The sequence below is a fragment of the Emys orbicularis genome, chromosome 1, assembly GCF_028017835.1.
Source record: "Emys orbicularis isolate rEmyOrb1 chromosome 1, rEmyOrb1.hap1, whole genome shotgun sequence".
In the NCBI taxonomy this organism is placed as follows: Eukaryota; Metazoa; Chordata; order Testudines; family Emydidae; genus Emys; species Emys orbicularis.
In genome coordinates, this window is record NC_088683.1 from 260,557,168 (window position 1) to 260,579,700 (window position 22,533).

Below are 22,533 nucleotides of genomic sequence, written 5' to 3' on the forward strand. Positions count from 1 at the left end.
CGCGGTGGCGACGACGGGGCTGGCTCCAGCTGGGGGGCGCGGCTGTAGCACTGCCAGCCACCGGTACTCCAGGCATCATGGTAAGGGGCAGAGAGTGGGAGGGTTGGATAGAGGGCAGGGGAGTTCAGGCGGGTGGGCAGGGGGCAGGGGGTGGATCGGGGTCAGGGCGGTCAGAGGATGGGGAACAGGGGGGTTGAATGGGGGCAGGAGTCCCGGGGGGCAGTCAGGAATGAGAGGAGGGGTTGGATGGGGCAGCAGGGGGCAGTCAGGGGCAGGGTTCCGGAGGCAGTCAGGGGACAGGGAGAAGGGGTGGTTGGATGGGGCAGGGGTCCCTGGGGGGCAGTCAGGAAGGAGGGGAGGTGGATGGGGTGGCAGGGGGCAGTCATGGGACAGGGAGAAGGGATGGTTGGATGGGGCAGGGGTTCTGGGGGGGGCAGTCAGGAATGAGAGGGAGGGTTGATAGGCTGGTGGGGGCAGTCAGGGGCGAGGGTTCTGGGGGCGGTCAGGGGACAGGGAGCGGGGGGAGGGGATAGCGCAGGGGTTCTCGGGGGGCCGTCAGGGAACAGAGGGGGTTGGATGGGGCAGGAGTCCCGGAAGGGGGTAGATGGGGGGGAGGCCGGGTCACGACCCCCTCCCCTAACTGGCCCTCCATACAATTTCCAAAACCCGATGCAGCCCTCAGGCCAAAAAGTTTGCCCACCCCTGCTCTAGAGGCCACATGGATACAGGGGTGGGAGCCAGGAACTTAGGGGTCAAATTCTCTGCTGTCACAAATACCCAGCAGAGAGTTCCTGTCAGAAGGAACTCCTAGCTGGTACAAATACCCACCAGCCAGATCCTGCACCTCACCCCCACACCCTGTGAATGGGCTATGTCAGGAGGAGGGGATATGTCAAGAGCAAGGAGGGATGGGGTGGAACAGAAGTCTGCAACACAATCTTCCATTGGTGTTGACTCCATTTAGGACCATATGCCAGAGGCACAACTTGGAGCATATCAGTAGCTGCTCTAAGCTACATAAAGGCTGTGGCTGGCACTGGCTCCTGACACGCTCTCACTTCCCTCCTCCCTCCATCTCCCCCCCCCCACCCCCGAAGGCCAACAGTGCCACAGCAAGCATCAGCCAGGTTCATGGCCAATCCACTAGACCACAGTACCTTCCAGATATCTTACAATTTCTGTCATTTAGCGTCCCCATCCGTACAGTGATATACCATACGTAAAAACCAAAATCACACAGGATTTGAATTATTGCCAGATATGTGTAGGTACGTATTGGCATCCTCATATTACAGAGGAGAAAACCGATTGCATTTATTGCATTGATGCTTGTTCTCTTGTATTATCTTGCACAGCTGCCTCGATAAATGTGACCCAGCGAGACCCTGCAAGGGCTGACTATTTTTTGAATGGAGCCCATCTGGATAAGTTTCTCTTTTTCAGCTTGAAAAAAGAAAGATTTGCTTCTCGTCCTCAAGTGACATTTGAGGATCTGGGAGTGCTGCATAGTATGGGGCACTGCATCTAGGGAAGGCCTAGAGAAGAGCAATAACAGCATGCTACAATCCTGCTAACCAAAGTCCTGGGAGAAGTTAGCCAAGCAATCCTATTCAAGTAATTTGAAGAGATGGCCAAAGGTTTGAATGCATTATCAAACTGACCCACTCACTCCTAACTGTAATGCATATTCATAGGTTTGTACTGGTTCTTATTTTGCCTAAACAGCTTCACCCACCCCATATTTTGATGCAAGCAAGAAAGCACCAAACACATAATGTCTTGACTTTTTTGAGGTTAAAGTATCCACCTAAGCCAGGGATCGTCAACCTTTGGCACGGCAAAGTGGCGCCCAGCACATCCCTCGGCCCACGCCACTTCCTGCAGCCCCCATTGGCCTGGAACAGCGAATCGTGGCCAGTGGGAGCTGCGATCGGCCGAACCTGCGGACGCGGCAGGTAAACAAACCAGCCTGGTGAGCCGCGTGCCGATCCCTGACCTAAGCATTGCAATAAGAACACTTTTTTGCTTGGGATGTTAATGCTAAGAGATATTTTCTCTGGGCTTTATGTTACTGTTTGCATTTCAAGACAGTGCAGGTGTGTAGATAGAATGGCAACTTATATGTTTGGTAATGGAGTTTAATGAGTTGCAATTTCATTATGAAAAGGCAACTCTGTACAGTTTATTAAAATTCCTTACAAATGTATTGCTTTTTATAAACTGGGTTCTAAGAATAGAACCTCAGCATTTGGAACTAGAAGAAAAGGGAGCACTTACTAAGCAAGTGGAGCTACTGAAGTCACGGGGAATATGCATGGTTGTGTTTGCAGGTTTGGGCCCTAGTGTCCCAAATCTGCTACTCTTGTTAAGGTGATTAGTTCTTATTAGTCCCACAGAAGGTAGTGGACTAAATCTTGAAGTCTTTACTCAATGTTTAATCAGTCCTCACACAAACAAACCCTTTGGGAAGTCAAGGGGAGTTTGCTCAATTAATGATGGTGTATACAGTGTCATCATAGCTGTGTTGGTCTTCTTCACTCTGCATAAGTTTCCAAGCGTCTCCCTCTCTCACCAACAGAAGTTGGTCCAATAAAAAGATATTACCTCACCCACGTTGTCTACTCCATCATTAGAGAGACATTTCGTAAAGACCTTAAAATTTGCATATGTGCAGAAGGGTGGTAAGATCAGGCCCCTAATTTAGGACAGAATGAACAGAAAGTTGACCATTTAAAAAATGTGGAAAGACTGAGCCTGGTCCAGACACAATTCTGTGCTGTATCTGTCATGTTATGGGAGTAGTGTAACAAGATGTGACTGATGTAGCTTGACAGAACATTTTACAAAATGACACATTAAGCTAGATTCATTGAAGGGATAATGGACAGATGGTTTTCATTTGAAGAATTTTATTAGTGATGTGACATTCATAGTCATTAGTTGTTGCATTTAAAACTTTATTAAATAGTGATTTTTTTGCTTTCCATGTTTTAACACCACAGTACCAACACTATCATTACACTTGACAAGCCACTTCCATTATAAACATCTATTTTCTGGGAAGCTATAACATTCTGAAAGAATGTCTACTTGGACTGAAAGTTTTCATGCTTATTCTCAGCACAACATTTATTTATTTGAAGGAAAAGTGGCAAAAATAATTTGAGCTGATTTCAGATACCTCTGTGTGAAAATAAGATGTTTTCTTATTGGTTAGGAAATGTGGAGGTTGGGTAACTCAAAAAAAGTTTTTTCTAAAAGACTTCATAGTGCTATCAATTGAGACCCCTCTAAAAATGCTTTTGGCCTATTGGAATTATTTATGTTTTCAAAGAGACACCTAAGAAGCCAGACAAAATATTATGAAACATATCTGTTTTTTTTTTAAATTAAGCCAGAGAGGAATTTCTTCCAACCTGACAAAAATCATTCAAACCAACTTACCTGTCTATAATTTTGCTCACTCTTAACTTTTTAAAATTACAACAAAGTTCAAAGCTGAAGACACAGAAGATAGAGATATATTCACCTTTTACATTTGTATGCCTTGATCTTTGTAACTCTATGCATTTATTTCAATAATTAGATATTTGAATAATTGAAAGTATTTTATACAACTTTTTTTTGCATTTCTGGTTCTCTACATGTCATTTCTATATTACATCTACTGGTTTCTGGTGTCTATAGGAAGTGTCAAAATATCAAGACCAATGTCTGTGTGGAGAAGTACCTCCAAGGACTGAGGTGTTGCTCAGGTCACTTCTATGGGAATGCTAAATAATTCATATGGACAAGAGGGATGAGTTATTGTGGAAACCATAATTATGAATTCTGGTTTTTAAAATCAAACATTAGTAAAAAATATGTGTATTTAAAAACAATTAAACAGTAAATAAATAGTAATTAATAAGGGTTTATTCTGATATTAAAAGGCATGCTTACCTTTTATAGGGAAAGGGTTTCTTGAGGATGAGTGCACACTTAATAGTATACCTGTATAATCACTAGATACTGCAACACAATTTGTTAATTAGAAAGCACTGTTTTTCATTAAATCAATCTAAGTACTTATGTGGCCCCTTCACTGCGGCATCTGATTGTTAGATAAAAGTAGAAACATATCATTAGAACTCTAAGATCTGAAATGAGATAAGTAATGAACTGGCTTTATTCACTGAAACATGAACGTCCATTATTCCTTTGATGGCTAGTCGTCCACTGGTGGATTCGACTTCTCATAGACATTCCATTATTCTTGTGCATGTGTAAACACTTTACAAGGTTTATTTATGTAATTTACTTATTTATTTTAAGGCTTAGGCTTTTTCAGGGGCTGTGAGCATGCACAGATACTGCTGGACATTCATTTTGAGGGTCAGATTCTCTTCCTTTGTGTCACTCAGGTATGGCAAAGGGAACGGAAACCTGCTTCAAGTCTCCTATTAGGAATGCTCCACTGGCCTGAGGAGTTCCCAGTGGATATAAAGCTAATAGAGCTGGTTCTTATGCCTCCTTCCCTGCACCCCCTGGCATAGGTACATGTAAGGGTAGGGATGGGGAGTGGCCAGAGCAGTGTTCCCATATGATACCATAGGGATCAGAGCCAGCTGATGCAGCTTTGAGCAGCCCTATGGTTGCTTTAACCAGCACCCAAGAGAAAGTAAGGGATCCATAACTGGCTCCCTGACAGCTCCCACTCTCTGCTGAGCCCAGCAAAAAGACGGACGAGGCAGAAAGTCTGGTTCTGATTCCTGAATAATCTGCACTTCACTATATCATTGATTCTGACAGATTAACAGTGCATGTCAGGGAAGGAGAGCATTCCGCCTTACCAGGAATATCAAGCTGTATCCAGAGAGTTTACAGTTATTTCAGTGCAATCTGTTTCACACACAGGACAATCTGAACTGGTGTGGCAGCCTGAACATCTTGAGTTGGCAGCTGTGAGAACCAGGTGCAGGAGTAGAGGCTTAGCATATCGTAGTGAGGATGTACACACTCTCCATAGGGGGATGAGGTTGGTGATGAGTGCCTGCTACCCCTTACTCTGCACAGTCTCAGTCCTGGAGTGACATTTGGTGTCACCTTTATGAAGAGGCTGGCACAGTCATCTTCTATAAGGTGTCTCACTGGCAACACTGCAAACACAGTCTGACAATTAAAAGCTGAATTAGAAACACAAAAATCTGTAGGAAAACAAAATCCCCAGGTAAGGTAAGAGGCGTAAATGTAATTGTGTAAATGCTACCTGCTACCCAGGCCTAGTGCTGGGGCTGAAACTTGCCCTAGGCAAGCTGCAGAATAGATGTCTGTCAAGTTACAAGTCATTCACACCACAGAGCAACCAAATATTTTTCTGCTCAAGGCAACCACCTGTTTTGTCTGTGCAGCAGAGGTAAGCTTGCTGTGACATATTTTTATTCATACAGAAAGGGCCATTGTACCACAGGCAGAACTTTGATTTCTTATATAAAGAGGAAACCTTTAAAAAAATAAATGGAAACTAAAGAGAACGCAGTTTTGCCATTTTAAAAAGATTTTAAAACTTTTTTTTACATTTTGGTGCATCACTATTTTCCCTGTCAGTTATCTGTGAGTGACAAATCGCCAGCTTTGTTTGGCTTTGGTTTTGTTGGCAGTTGTTTTGATTTTTGAAAAAAAACCCAACTTCCTCTGTGCTATTATTATTGCCATGCAGCCTGAATCTTTGAAATTCAGGTTGAATGGCATTAATCTTAATTTTATCACAGAGCTTTCACAGAGTAATCACAAATTTCAACCCTGCCGGAGGAGTTAGTATTTTTGTAACATGCCTCTCTCTCTCCACTAGGAATAGCTGACAGTGACTACAAATTTAGTTCACATATATCACCGAAAACCCATCTGAACTGTTGACCCAGCCGACATAGGATACGGTGCTTCACATTGAACCCCAAATAGCCTCAGCATTCTCAGCCGTGGAAGCTCCACAAGGTTGTGGATCCAAGCTCTGCAGAAAAATGGCTTAGTTAGAGAGAACAGCCTGCCACAGGAACCCCCAAAACACTGTTCACACACGCACACACACACCACCTTGTATATTAAGGTTAAAGTTGAAGAACATACTGTTAGCAATAAATGTAAAGGGCAACAGTAACAATAACTAAGATGAACCTTTGCTACGGTGGCATGATCAAATTGCTCTAGTCATGGTGGATGATCCCTTTCATTGTTAGATTGATGATTTCTGTTATGACTGTCAAAGATATCAAGTTACATGTCAGGTGACAGAGACAGAAATCGCTATTTAAAAAAAAAAATATCCCAGGAAAATGGAACCCCCAGTTCCCTAGCAGAAGGTACTTCTCCATCTTATTAAAACAAGCTAGATACAGTATTGCATGTATTTATTGCAATCATAACCAAACAATAGTTTCTTAAAAAGAGGCCTCCCAGCCGAGCAGCGGCCCTAGCAGCGAGCAGCGGCCCCCAGGAGCCGGCCAACAGGGCTGCTAACAGGGGAGTTTAAGTGGGAGTTTACAGGGGGAGGTGGAAGGGGAGGCAGGCGGGCGCGGTGGCCGGTGTGCTTTGTTCCCTCAGAGGCTGCAGGCAGAGACCATAGCAGCCATGAGCCAGGCAGCAGGGGACACAATGCAGATGAAAGCATGTAGCAGCTGCGGTATGTATATGGTCCTAGCAGGTGCACCTGATCAGAGGTATGTCTGTATGAAATGCCGCCTACTTGCCCTGTTAGAGGAAAAGGTTCGGGGGTTGGAGATGCAGGTAGAGACCCTGGTAGAGTTTAGAAGGGGGTTTGAGCAGCTAATGGAGCAAAGGCAAGGGGTGGCTGAAGGGGCATGCTCAGGGGTGCAGATGGAAGCGGGGGCTATGGTCTGTGAGGGGGGAATGTCGGGGGGAGAACAAGAGCAGTGGAAGCATGTGACCGTGAGAAGCAGGCCAAGGAAAAGGAGGGCTAGTGAGGGGGAAATAGAACTCAGGAACAGGTTTGGGTGTTTGGCTAACGAGGAGGGGACGCAGCAGGTGGTACCTGATGGTGGGAGGCAGAGGAAGAAAAGAAGGGCAGCTAGTCCAATACACAGGGGGGAGGAGTTGATGGAAGTAGCATCAACACTTGGCCCCGGGAGGATACAGGATGGCAATAGGGGGACTATAAGGGAAAATAGAGACAGACAGGAGTTACGGCCGCAGGGAACAGGGGATAGATTGGTAGATTGCGCTGCCCCCAGGCAAAGGCAGGTTTATGTGATTGGGGACTCCTTACTGAGGAGGTTAGACAGGCCTGTAACCAGAGCGGACCCGGAAAACAGAAGGGTGTGCTGTCTGCCGGGCGCTAAGATACGGGATGTGGACCTGTGGTTGAAAAGGATCCTAAAAGGAGCGGGTAAGAACCCCTTGATCATCCTTCATGCAGGAACGAATGACACGGCTAGGTTCTCGCTAGAGAGAATCAAGGGAGATTATGCCAGGCTGGGGAAGACGCTTAAGGAAGTCGAGGCTCAGATTATCTTCAGTGGGATTCTGCCTGTTCCTAGAGAAGGACAGCAAAGGGCAGACAGGATTGTGAGGATAAATAGCTGGCTAAGGGAGTGGTGCTATAAGGAGGGCTTTGGGATGTATGGCCACTGGGAAGCTTTCGGGGACAGACAGCTGTTCTCGCGGGATGGACTTCACCTGAGTAGGGAAGGAAATAGACTTCTGGGAGGGAGGCTGGCTCATCTCATCAGAAGGGCTTTAAACTAGGAACTTGGGGGAGACAGTTGGGAGATGTCCAGTTGATCTCCACGCCAGATTCCAACACTGAAAAAGAGGGCGAGGAGAAAAGCACAGATATAGGTAGGGGTAGGGAATTGGACATAAGAAGGAGGGGGCAGATGGACACTACAGGGTCCGTACCAAAGTGCATAACTAATGGGAGAAAGGATAGACAGCATACGGTAAGATGTTTATACACCAATGCGAGAAGCCTAGGTAACAAAATGGAGGAATTGGAGCTCCTGGTCCGAGAAATGAAACCTGATATCGTAGGAATAACCGAAACGTGGTGGAATGGTAGTCATGACTGGAGTACAGGTATGGAAGGGTATGTGCTGTTTAGGAATGACCGGAAAAAAGGTAAAGGTGGGGGTGTGGCATTGTATGTCAATAATGAGCTAAAATGTAAAGAAATAATAAGTGATGGAATGGATAAGACGGAGTCTGTCTGGGCAACAATTACACTGGGTAAAAGAACTACTAGAGCCTCCCCTGAGATACTGCTCGGGGTGTGCTATAGACCGCCGGGATCTAGCCTGGATGCGGACAGAGAACTATTTAATGTTTTTAAGGAAGTAAAAACTAATAAGAGCTGTGTGATCATGGGGGACTTTAACTTCCCAGACATAGATTGGGGAACAAATGCTAGTAACAATAATAGGGCTCAGATGTTTCTAGACGTGCTAGCAGATGAATTCCTTCATCAAGTAGTAGCTGAACCGACGAGGGGGGATGCCATTTTAGATTTGGTGCTGGTGAGTAGTGAGGACCTCGTTGAGGAAATGGTTGTAGGGGACAACCTTGGCTCGAGTGACCATGAGCTAATTTGGTTTAAACTAAATGGAAGGGTTAACAGAAATAAAACTATGACTGTGACTAAGGTTTACGATTTCAAAAAGGCCAACTTTAATAAATTAAGGCAACTACTTAGGGAAGTGGATTGGGCTAACATACTTAGAGAGCTAAAGGCAGATGAGGCCTGGGATTATTTCAAGCTGAAGTTGCACGAGCTGTCCGAGGCCTGTATCCCGAGAAAGGGGAAACGGTCAGTAGGCAGGGGAATTAGACCCAGCTGGATGAGCGGGCGTCTCAAAGGGGCGATTAAGAAAAAACAGAAAGCGTACAAAGAATGGAAGAGAGGAGAGATCGGCAAAGAAACCTACCTTATTGAGGTCAGAGCATGTAGGGATGCGGTGAGAAAGGCCAAAAGCCGTGTAGAGTTGGACCTCGCGAGGGGAATTAAATCCAATAGTAAGAGGTTTTATAGCCATATAAATAGGAAGAAAACAAAGAAAGAGGAAGTGGGGCCACTGAAGCTTGCAGATGGAGTGGAGATTAAGGACAATCTAAGCATGGCACAATATCTAAATGAATATTTTGCATCGGTGTTTAATAAGGCTAATGAAGGGCTTAGGAATAGAGGGAGCGGGACAGAGGGGAATAAAGGAGGGGCAATTGACATTAAAGTATCAGAGGTGGAAGCCAAACTTGACCAGCTAAATGGGACTAAATCGGGTGGACCGGATGATCTTCATCCTAGAATATTGAAGGAGCTGGCGCGAGAAATTGCAAGCCCCTTGGCAATAATTTTTAATAAATCTGTAAACTCGGGGGAGGTACCGATGGACTGGAAAATAGCTAATGTGGTTCCTATTTTCAAGAAGGGGATAAAAAGTGACCCGGGTAACTACAGGCCTGTTAGTTTAACTTCTGTAGTATGCAAGGTCTTGGAAAAAATTTTGAAGGAAAAAGTAGTTAAGGACCTTGAGGTGAATGGCAATTGGGACAAATTACAACATGGGTTTACGAAAGGAAGATCGTGCCAAACCAACTTGATCTCCTTTTTTGAGAAAGTAACAGACCTTCTAGATAAAGGAAATGCGGTGGATCTAATTTACCTAGATTTTAGTAAAGCGTTTGATACTGTGCCGCACGAGGAATTACTGGTTAAATTAGAAAAGATGGGGATCGATATGAAAATCCAGAGGTGGATAAAGAACTGGTTAAAGGGGAGACTGCAGCGGGTAGTACTGAAAGGGGAACTGTCGGGTTGGAGGGAGGTCACCAGTGGGGTTCCTCAAGGTTCGGTTTTGGGTCCGATTTTATTTAATCTATTCGTTACTGACCTCGGAACCGAATGTAGGAGTGGGCTGATAAAGTTTGCGGATGACACAAAGTTGGGAGGTATTGCCAATTCGGAGAAGGATCGGGATATTTTGCAGGGAGACTTGGATGACCTTGTAAATTGGAGTAACAATAATAGGATGAGATTTAATAGTGGGAAGTGTAAGGTGATGCATTTAGGGATGACTAACAAGATTTTTAGTTATAAGTTAGGGACGCATAGGTTGGAAGTGACGGAGGAGGAGAAGGACCTCGGAGTCCTGGTTGATCGCAGGATGACTATGAGTCGGCAATGTGACGTGGCTGTGAAAAAAGCTAATGCGATCTTGGGATGCGTTAGGCGAGGTATTTCTAGTAGGGACAGGGAGGTGCTGCTTCCGTTATACAAGGCGCTGTTGAGACCTCATTTGGAGTACTGTGTGCAGTTCTGGTCTCCTATGTTTAAAAAGGATGAACTCAAACTGGAACGGGTACAGAGAAGGGCCACTAGGATGATCCGAGGAATGGAAAACCTTTCCTATGAAAGGAGACTCGAGGAGCTCGGTTTGTTTAGCCTAACCAAAAGAAGGCTGAGGGGGGATATGATTGCTCTCTTTAAATATATCAGAGGGATTAATACCAAGGAGGGAGAGGAATTATTTCAGCTTAGTAGTAATGTGGATACGAGAACGAATGGATATAAACTGGCCGTGGGGAAGTTTAGGCTTGAAATTAGACGAAGGTTTCTAACCGTCAGAGGGGTAAAATTTTGGAACAGCCTTCCGAGGGAAACGGTGGGGGCGAAGGACCTCTCTGGCTTCAAGATTAGGCTTGATAAGTTTATGGAGGGAATGGTTTGATGGGATAATGTGATTTTAGTCAATTAGGCATTAACGGGCCATCGCGGGTAAAATGAGGGTCCGGCTGTAGAATCTTGCCTGTATGCTCGGGGTTCTGCTGATCGCCATATTTGGGGTCGGGAAGGAATTTTCCTCCAGGGTAGATTGGCAGAGGCCCTGGAGGTTTTTCGCCTTCCTCCGCAGCATAGGGCAGGGGTCGCAGGCTGGAAGATTCTGTTGTGGGTGAGTCAGCTTTTGTGGCCTGCATCATGCGGGAGGTCAGACTAGATGACCATATTGGTCCCTTCTGACCTTAAAGTCTATGAGTCTATGAGTCTAAATTGCATTCTCTGTTCATGAGAAGTTAGTATAAACTCTTTTCTGCAAAAAGTTTAAATGTCACAAAGATAATATACAATCTGTAAAATTATCCGATGCTTTTGGATAGACAACTAGACATAGTGGTTGAAAAACACCTCCATCTGCCTGTTTGCATGGCAGTCTCTGGAGAACGCCACTGAACAGCTACACTAGCACCAGTTGTTCAAACAGTCTGTTGTTGAAAATTCATGTGGGGAGGGAGCTGAGAATGCTTAGCTAATCTAATAGTTTCCTCCAGGATTTTCCTCACCAATGTTCCAAATTTTCTCAAATTTAAAAGGTTAAAAATGGCTTTGAGAGGACTGGCTTGTTTTTTCAGAGTATCCGAGCATGGGGCAAGCATGTTATCTTTGCAGAAGGGATACAGTCTGCTCCTGAAATCCTGTACATGAGCTACAAAGAAGGTTTGTTAACTTCAGCTAAACATTAGTAGGTGGTGTTTTGTACTCATGCAGTTGTTTAGATCACTGGTAAAATGTAAGAGCTTTTCAGAGCTAATCCTGTCAGCCATAGCAAAAATGTGAAGGCCAATAAGATTAATAGGTAACTGAGCATCACACAGTTAAGAAGTGAATAGGTTACACTGCTCTACAGCCAAAATGCTTCTGAAATAAATGTAGTCAAACTTTACTAATTCTGGGTCACTGAGAACGAAAATGATGCTTAAAATTGTTGATTGGCTCTAGTTTTCAAGATATGCTACTGGGTCAGTATATACGACCCTTGACTTGGGAATGGCGGAGGATAAGTGAGTTATAAAGGGAAGGGATCTCAATTTAAACCAGAAATGACTAAAATACATCTTTGACTGGATCTATGAATAAATCTATGACTGGGTTTGGACAGTACTTGCTTTTTAGGCAAAACAATGAATGATGCAATCTGAAGCTGGTATTGCGTCATACATGATATGAATTGCATCATGTTATTCCTAGAAGTCCTGGATGATGCAATCATAACGAAGCTTACATCACTCTGCTGAACAAATTGCCCTATATCAGCTCTAGAAATCATACAGTGTCGTGCTCTCTTATTTGTCAGTGTTTGATTTTGCAAAGGGACACATTTCTGTTTAGCCAAAGTGAGCAGAGATGCCTCGTACTTGTGTGAACAGTGCAGATAACTTCTGCTATGTTTGTGGTGAAGTGACTTTTGCATCACAAAAGCACAGTATAAGCACTATGGTTAAGAAAGCCTATCACCTTTCTTTTGGCTGCAAAATTGGAGATCAGGACAAGAGGTGGGCCCCACACATATGCTGCAACACTTGTGCAACAAATCTTCGCCAGTGGTTGAACAGGAAAAGGAAATCTATGCCTTTTGCAGTGCCAATGATTTGGAGAGAGCCAACAGATCATACCAGCAATTGTTACTTCTGCATGGTGCCTCCAGTTGGGAAAGGTGTGTCAAAGAAGAAAAAGTAGACTGTGCATTATCCAAACATTCCATCAGCTATACGCCCAGTACCCCACGGAGAAGGACTGCCGGTTCCTGATGCACCAGAATCATTCTCACTTGAGTCAGACGAGGAAGAGGATGAAACTTCTGGTCCTGAACTATCAATGTCACAGGACCCACATTTTCTCCCATCCTCCTCCTCTGAACCACACCTCATAACACAAGGTGAGCTGAATGACCTTGTCAGGGATTTGGAACTACCAAAGAGTAAGGCAGAGCTGTTGGGCTCCAGACTACAGCAGTGGAATCTCCTGGCAGGTGATGTTAGGGTTTCCATGTTCCGTGACTGTCAAAAGGATCTTGTCCCATTCTTCTTCATGGAAGGTGATCTTGTAGCCTGCAACAACATCGATGGTGTGATGGCAGCCCTCAACATCGTTCACGATCCAGATGAGTGGAGACTGTTCATTGATTCATTGAAGACGAGTCTGAAAGCTGTTTTACTGCATAATGGCAATGTTTTGCCATCAATTCCAGTTGGTCATGCAGTCCATATGAAGGAAACCTATGACAACATGAAACAACTTTTGAGGTGCATAAACTATGACCAACATCAGTGGTAGCTTTGTGGCGATTTGAAGGTTGTTGCTCTCTTGCTTAGTTTGGATACACAAAGTACTGCTGTTTTCTCTGCGAATGGGATAGTCGTGCAAGAGATTCCCACTACATCAAGAAAGATTGGCCACTCCGACAGTCATTGGAGCCTGGGAGGAAAAGTGTTCAGCATCCACCACTTGTTGAATCAAGGAAGATTTTGTTACCACCCTTACACATCAAGCTGGGTCTGATGAAGAACTTTGTCAAGGCCATTGACAAAACACAAGCAGCTTTCAAGTACCTCCGTGGAAAATTTCCAAGGTTAAGTGAAGCTAAGATAAAGGAAGGTGTCTTTGTTGGTCCTCAGATTCGTGAACTTCTTCGAGATGATGCATTTGACCATGCACTGCGTGGCAAGGAAAAGACGGCATGGAAAGCCTTCCAGTTAGTGGCAATAAATTTTCTCAGAAACAACAAGGCAGACAACTACAGGTTGTTGGTGGAAAACCTCCTCAAGGCATACAAAAGCCTTGGTTGCAACATGTCACTAAAGATACATTTTTTGCACTCTCATCTAGATTTTTTTCCACCGAACTGTGGAGCAGTGAGCGACGAGCACGGCGAGCGATTTCACCAGGACATTGCAACAATGGAGAAACGCTATCAGGGCAAATGGAGCCCATCGATGCTTGCAGCCTATTGCTGGACAGTGACAAGAGATGCTCCATTTAATGAATACAAGAGACAAGCCAAGAAGCGCTGAGTAGACACTGAATAGGACTAAACTATGTACAGAATAGTTTTTTGCCTTTTGTTTCATAATAAATTTTATTTATATAACCCTTTTGCTGATTTTTAAAGTGTTACATAAACAGGACAGGTGAAATATTATCATGTAAAGCAACCATAAACACATGAAAAGACCTAGGTTTACAATTTATGATTAAAACTCTACTATCTACACAATATACATAGACATGAAATGTAAAAACTTAAATATCTTAGAAACAGTAGCCAATCAGTTGTTTTAATTGTCATATTTGAATTCAGCACATCAAAATACATAATAAATAGCACATTTTATCTCTGAAGCAGACGACTTCTCAAAAATTGTAGACCAGTGTTATGAAAGGTAGGAACTGGCATAGATTTGATTCTAAACTTGGTCCAAATGTCCCAAACCTGATGAGCCCTGTAATCAATCTCGTTTGAATTTTGCATAGGATTTCATTACTGCTATCGTCCACAGAGGATAGGGAAATACATGCTTTTGCAAAAATTGGAACACAAGGAACAAGAATGAGCAGAAGCAAGCTGTGCTGTAGAATTGAGTGTTGGAAAGCTCTCTTTTTGGCCCTCAAACTGAACATTATGGAGCTCATGGAACCCCTGTATAAAACAGTTGTAAGTGGTGAATGTGGATATAAACCTCCAGAAGTTAACTGGCCAAAAGTCTCTTGAGTGAATCCAGATTCTGTAGGTGTTTTCCAGGCAGTTTCCAAACATTGCTTACCCCATCTGTAGTTTTTGCTTAGCTCTGGAACCAGCCCAATGAGGGATTGGGTTTAGTAAGGTCAGCCATTTAAATTAACAAAACAAACCATCGGGGCTACTACTACATAGACTCATAGACTCATAGACTTTAAGGTCAGAAGGGACCATTATGATCATCTAGTCTGACCTCCCGCATAATGCAGGCCACAAAAGCTGACCCACCCACTCCTGGAATAATTCTCTCCCTTGACTCAGCTGTTGAAGTCCCCAAATCATGATTTAAAGACTTCAAGTCGCAGAGAATCCTCCAGCAAGCGACCCCTGCCCCATGCTGCGGAGGAAGGCGAAAAACCTCCAGGGCCTCTGCCAATCTACCCTGGAGGAAAATTCCTTCCCGACCCCAAATATGGCGATCAGCAGAACCCCGAGCATGCGGGCAAGATTCTCCAGCCAGACCCACATTGACCATTGATACTAATTACCAGCGATGGCATGTTATTGACCTATTGACTAAAATCACATTATCCCATCAACCCATCCCCTCCATAAACTTATCAAGCTTAATCTTAAAGCCAGAGAGGTCTTTCGCCCCCACTGTTTCCCTCGGAAGGCTGTTCCAGAACTTCACCCCTCTGACGGTTAGAAACCGTCGTCTAATTTCAAGCCTAAACTTCCCGACGGCCAGTTTATATCCATTTGTTCTCGTGTCCACATTAGTACTGAGCTGAAATAATTCCTCTCCCTCCCTGGTATTTATCCCTCTGATATATTTAAAGAGAGCAATCATATCCCCCCTCAGCCTCCTTTTGGTTAGGGTAAACAAACCGAGCTCCTCGAGTCTCCTTTCATACGACAGGTTTTCCATTCCTCGGATCATCCTAGTGGCCCTTCTCTGTACCCGTTCCAGTTTGAGTTCATCCTTTTTAAACATGGGAGACCAGAACTGCACACAGTACTCCAAATGAGGTCTCACCAGCGCCTTGTATAACGGAAGCAGCACCTCCTTATCCCTACTAGAAATACCTTGCCTAATGCATCCCAAGACCGCATTAGCTTTTTTCACGGCCACGTCACATTGCCGACTCATAGTCATCCTGCGATCAACCAGGACTCCGAGGTCCTTCTCCTCCTCCGTTACTTCCAACCGATGCGTCCCCAGCTTATAACTAAAATTCTTGTTAGTCATCCCTAAATGCATCACCTTACACTTCTCACTATTAAATTTCATCCTATTACTATTACTCCAGTTTACAAGGTCATCCAAGTCTCCCTGCAGGATATCCCGATCCTTCTCCGAATTGGCAATACCTCCTAACTTTGTGTCATCCGCAAACTTTAGCAGCCCACTCCTACATTCGGTTCCGAGGTCAGTAATAAATAGATTAAATAAAATCAGACCCAAAACCGAACCTTGAGGAACTCCACTGGTAACCTCCCTCCAACCTGACAGTTCACCTTTCAGTACGACCCGCTGCAGTCTCCCCTTTAACCAGTTCTTTATCCACCTCTGGATTTTCATATCGATCCCCATCTTTTCCAATTTAACCAATAATTCCTCATGTGGTACCGTATCAAACGCTTTACTGAAATCGAGGTATATTAGATCCACCGCATTTCCTTTACATGTTCTCTCAGAAACTGATACACTTTTGGTAAAAGCCATAGCAAAGATGAATTTGGCCTGTGTTGCCAATCCTGCTAAGTTAATGAGTTGAATCGAGAATTGAAGAGATCTCCATGACAACAATAGTAATGTAAAAGCTGTTTGTCATTGATATAATGCTACCATGTAAGCTCTCCGTACTCTGCATATATATTGGAAAATATTTACATGTAACCATGAATGGTAATTCCCTAAAGTCTAGGTCAATAGATGACATGGTGGTTCTGATTTTCTGTCACATAAGCCTTGTGTATATTGGGAAAAAGCATGTGTTTGAAAAAGTTAACTAACAATTTTTAAATAGCACAATGTTAAATATCATTTTACCTTTAGCATGAACTTGTCCTAAGCCAGGCCCAGCTAACACATTTTTAAACACAACTGTCCTTGTCTATCCTAGTTGCTAAGTGATTTTCAACAGCACGTGTAGTTCAAATGCTCGTTAACATGTTTGCTAACATGATGTTTTTTTCCCTAGTATAGACACGATCATAATATGATCTTTTGCCCAGTTCATAGAGCAAGGCAAATCTTCCTGTCAGCAAGGTGTTTTTGGGACTAGGGAAAACAAGAGGGAAGAAATATGCCATAGCATAGCAGCAACACTGTCTGAACATATATGCCTTTGTCAAATCCTAAATTCATCCTTTTCTCTGTCCCTGCATATAAACTACTTGCTCACACTGTAATCATTTCCCAGCTACAGTTAATGGTAATTGTCCTCTGCATTAAGTTCATACTGTTATGCTGCGGATTGGACAATCAAAGCACCTCACTGAAGTTGTTGGGTGTGATAGGTGCTTTCCTTTCAAGATAAATGAAGGAACAATTAAATGATCTTTTGATAGCTGAAGCAAAGGAAATAAGACCACACGCAAGCTCGGCGCCGTGGTAGGCCATGCAGTCCAAAGAATTTCTTGGGGGTCTGAGAACAAATGCAAGGGCAGGGAATTCATTGGATTGCAGCTGTGTGTATATGTATGTGTGCACGCGCGCGAGTGCAGAAGAGAAAGAGCAGAAACACCTGAGAAACACCCATAGAAGCAGCAGAAAGCTAGAAGACCGCCAGGGTAGGACTAAGAAGATGGCTCAGAGAAAAAGCCTATAGAGCGCTTTTTGGGCAGAGTGTTGACTGAAAGAGGCTTGGAACTGTGAGTAAAGAAACTGTCTCCTGCTGTTTGAGTCCTATCGTGTTCAAAGGAACAGGACTTTGTAAATAAGCAGAATTGCATCAAAGGAATACCTGACTCTAACATCAATTTCTCCTCCTAAGGGAAACAACCTGCAAGACCCCATTGTGACACTCTCTACCTCAAAATAGTACCCTGGAATCCCATATTTGCCAGGGTGATATGATTATGATATGTTTTGTACAAAGTGTACCTTGTGAGGTATTATTTTAAAAGTCTTGATTTGTTGAACATTAATATCCTGTTGGATATTAGTTAACTTTATTTGTAGGGGAGAAAACGAAGGGGGAAACGCCATTGCTAAGAAGGAGGCTACATAAATATCAATTTTTGCTGTTGACTTGAATAATTGGATATAGCCAGTTCTAGAATCAGACATAAAGAGTAAGTTTGTTGCTTTCTCTGTGTAATTAGTCTCTAAGGAGCTGAACTACTCTCCGTATTAACCTTATGGGCTGTAGGGTGAGTTTTATTTTAGTATTTAGGGATCAAACAATTTTATACCGGTTATGTAGTTTGATGTTAAATTAAAGAGTGACTTCATTATTTGGAGAGAAGTTTCCACAACATTACACCAATTCTGCAATACCGGGGAGAAACAAAATGTAATCTGACATGGATTTAGGCATTTAGTCGATATGTTGAGAAAGTTTCATTATTTTTAATGTCAGTTTTAATTAAAACCAACCTTCCACTAGCTGTTAATTTTCTACGTGATATTTGCTTTTACCCGCAAGATTTTTACATTTTATAAGTGTTGCCATATTTCCAGCCATAGGCATCGACTCCATGGGTGCTCTGGGGCTGGAGCATCCATGGGGAAAAAAAATAGTGGGTGCTCAGCACCCACCAGCAGCCCTGCAGATCAGCTCCTCCCCCTCCCTCCCAGCACCTCCCGCCCACCGTGGTCAGCTCCTGCCCCTCCCTCCCAGCGCCTCACGCCTACTGTGGTCAGCTGTTCAGGAGACACTAGGGGGAAGGGGAGGAGGGGGTGCCATAAGAGGCAGAGCAGGGGTGGGGGCTTGGGCGAAGGGGTGGAGTGGGGGCAGGGCCTGGGGCGGAGTGGGGGTTGAGCACCTCCTGGGAACTGGGGAAGTCAGCGCCTCTGTTTCCAGCACCCCTGCATGTTCACCATCCCACACAAATTTCCTCCCAAGTATGTTGCTTTTGAGATTCATTCCTTGAACCATTTATCTGAACCACTGAGCAAGAACTGCATTTCTTGCAAAACGCAATTGAGCATTCAAGGGAAAGATATAGGCTTTCTCGTCTACTTTATCAGTTGTTTACTGCTTTAACTTTAAAAAAAAAACAGTTGTCCAATGCCATTTTTGTAAACATTTGGAAAGATCTAGGGCCAGATCCTCAGCTGATGTAAATTGCAATAGCTCCATTGACTTCAGTGAAGTTAGGCCATTTTGTACATGTTAAGAATTTGTTCCCTAAGACTTGTTAACACTACAATCTTAACTTAATGTTTTTCGTTCATTATTCTGCATAACTAACTCGTTTTTAAAACCATCTTTGACCACTTACTAAAGAAGCAGAAAAATGACCCTACCAAATAAGCTACTCAGCTCCATGCTCTTCTCTACCTCCCTCTTCTTAATTGGGTGAATAATTTCACAATTTTACCTGCACTATGATGACAACAGACACCTGTCCTTCATATCTTCGACTGACTCCTCTCCCTGGACTCCTTTCCTCTTCATCTTAACTTTCTCTGGATCACCTCCAAGATAGACATCTCCCAACCTGGCAAGCTGTGTCTCTGTCTCACTTGTCTTCCTTTCTACTCCATTATCTTCAGCACTATGTTCAACTTTCCAAAAAAATAGCAGACTCTGCCAGCCTAACCACTGTTACTTCAAAAGCCAACATCTGCCCAACCTTCATGCTCCCTGCTGAATCATTCATTCATACTTGTCACTTCATTGCTCTATTGCTGCAATGCTCATCCCAATGACCTCTCAAACTTGCTCATATTCAGTCAGCTCACATCTATGGAGAAGGTCTCTATTGGTCCTCCTCATCCTTCTCTGTCCACACTTGCCTTGTTTTCAAGGCTTTCATGGCCACATTCCCTCTGTTCCTTTTTCACCTCATCTCTGTACTCCCACTCTCTCACTTCACTGAGAGAGTGTTACCTGAGGTCAATTAGGATCAGCTGATTCCAACTAAGGGCTACCTGAGACCTTTTTAAACCCTCCCCCGTTGAGGAGAGAGGGGGGAGTCAAGCTGCCAGTAGGCGAGGAACAGCAAGCGTCACCAGGAGGGGAGGCTGCATTCCCTCCCATAAGGGAGAAAAACAAGCCTAAAAGACTGGCTGAAAGAAGGGGCGGACTGCCCCTGTGCAGCCAAGAGGGACTGTTTTACCCCAAGCCCGTCTCGCCAAGGCTAAAAACAGCTGAGGATGGTGAGATCGAGAAGGTGCCTTGCCACAACGGTAAACACAACCTATATTCTGCAAAATGCAGGGAGATTGCGAGCACACAAGGTCTGCACAGCACAACGTCTGAATACCAAACAATGCAATTTCCTAATATATAGTGCGCATGTGCGAGCTTCCCTTTCTATCCGTCTCACTCTCACACTATCGGGGTCACCAGGGCTTAAATTCTCTTGAAGTATTTTCCAGAGCTCCTGATGCCCCCCCAACCCATTCTCTGCCTACCAGACTGGGGATGGGAGCTTGGGCTTCTGCCCTGCAGAGGGGTGGTGGGTCAACTAGCATCTGCCCTGCAGGGTGTTGGGGCTCGGGGCTTCAGCCGCAGAAGCCGCTAGCCCGCCCCCCGCTGCAGGGCAGAAGCCGAGCTCCCCCCCACCCCAAATCTGGTAGGTGGAGAATGGGGAGCTCAGTGAGCTACAGTTTAACTGTAAAACTGCTGCATGTGGCTTGCAAGCCACAGTTTGGCCACCCCTGCTCTACAGCCTGGAGGTTCAGGCACTCAGCTGGGGTCAGGGGTGAAGAGAGAACACCTGGGTGCCAGTCCCTGCTCCAATGAATAATTATTTACCATTACCTCCTTCTCCACCTTGGTTTTGTGAATGGTGCCCAAGTCTACTTTTAAATCTAGCCTGAAAAATCATGTTTTTTTAATGTCAAAATGAACCACTTTAACATTTCTTAACCCCCCCCCCCTTTTCGACTGAGACAATTGGCTAAAATGGATATGAATTCGTAGAATATTTTAGTCTATCAGCATTTTTTGTAAAAAAAAAAAAAAAAAAAGTTTTGACTGAAAAATTTCACCCGGGCATTTCAATTATATTATAATGTACCTAAATGTACAAATAATAATAGAGGCATAGAAACAGAGCTTTATCTTAAAAAAAACCTTTGCAGTGTCTTCACTGTATATAGCATGCCAGGGATAAATTTTCCTTTGGGATCAGGGGAAGGAAGGGAGTCTCGTTCTTTCTTTGCCAATCTAACACAGTAGAGTACCTCATAGCTGTATTTAGTGTCACAGAATGTTCAAGATGGCTGATGTTTCTTTGTGAATATTTAGGGTCAAATATAACCTCTTTTTCTCTTCATTAAGATACAGCATTTGAATTCAAGAGCTGAGTATGTGTCTAAGTGTTTAATTATGCAGGTACTCCAACAGCACAGGGATGAACACAATTTAAGAATATTCTGAAACTGATTAGAATTGGTACCATCATGTCCGATTAAATATTAAGTACTGTACATTTGCTAACAGAATTGTAAATCTACAGCAAAGTTACTTAGCACAATTCTCTTCCACTAACCTTCCAATATTATTGTTGAATATTAGGGATTCTATATAAAACCTGAGTATATTATTTTCAGCCTCTTCTAATCTTGTCAGATATACTGATAAATATTCTGGATCCTGCTATTAGAAGAGAGGGAATCATTCATTCTCTTGGCAGTTTGCTGAGACACAGAGTTTTACAGTACATGAAAACACCCATAGTTTGGTTTAATTTACAACAGAACAGATAAGGCATTACTTTGTAGCTATGAACAGCAAATATACAACTTGGAATCTGAGTGTTTTACACATGGCGATATAAAAGCTATAAAGGAGTCTGATGTCAAGTGCCTTAATTTCTCCTGACTTGTGAGAACTTTCTCCAAAGCAACACTTGTATCTCTCTTCGTATTGCTATCTAGCTCTTTCCTATGCACTAAATCACTGTAGTATTTAGACAAAATTATGTAAAGCAACCTACAGTCCATATAACTGTATTCTTATCTCTTCCTTTTGTTATGTTATATATATTTAGTTGTTGTTAGAATATTTCTTACTTCTCTTCTGGGTAATGATACCAGGCCAGTCTTTAGGGCTGTTACTAAAGCTTTTATAAAGAAGTGAATCTTATATTTTATTTGGGAGATTGGTACTGTAATCCAGAAACAATATTCTTATAATTTTATCAAAAATACAGTGTGTCATCTTGGGAAAGAGCAATCTTTATAAATATAATATTTTATTTGCCCCTTTCACGCCTGCCTTCCCCCCCCCAAAAAAGATAAAAGCATTCTTAAATATTAGTGGGTTCAAATATTGAATGAGCATTATAGCAGGATCCTATTTATAACACTGAGTTATTTAGGTACAGTTGAGTGAAATGTTTTACCTGAACTAAAAAGGATGGGAATTGAAATCAGTCTGTTTTAGGGTTCATATTGCTTTGGTGAACCTGTTGTATTAGATAATTATTGGCATGAACAAAACAAGATTGCCAGCCCAATCAAAATACACACAAGAGTTAAGAGGTGTATATACACACACACAGGTCAGGTCTTCTGATTTTTAAATTCTTAGACTGAAGCCCCCAATCCATGTGTATGCATTTGTGTGTTTTGGGTTGAAAATTCAACCTGAAATCTACACAAAACGCACACACAAATATCAAGGATCCTTTGGGGAAAAAATTAAAGACACGTAGCTGCTATCACATTACACTTTTATGTAAATTTTATAGGGCTAATTTGCATATCCAGAAATAATTTATATTGCATCTTAAAATTCAGTGAAATAAAAACCTGTGTGAGAATTTAGTACTGGTGAAAGCATTGGAATGAGAGTCTTGGTCAATGAAGTCCTCCAATCACAAATAATGCAGCAGCAAGTTAAACTTC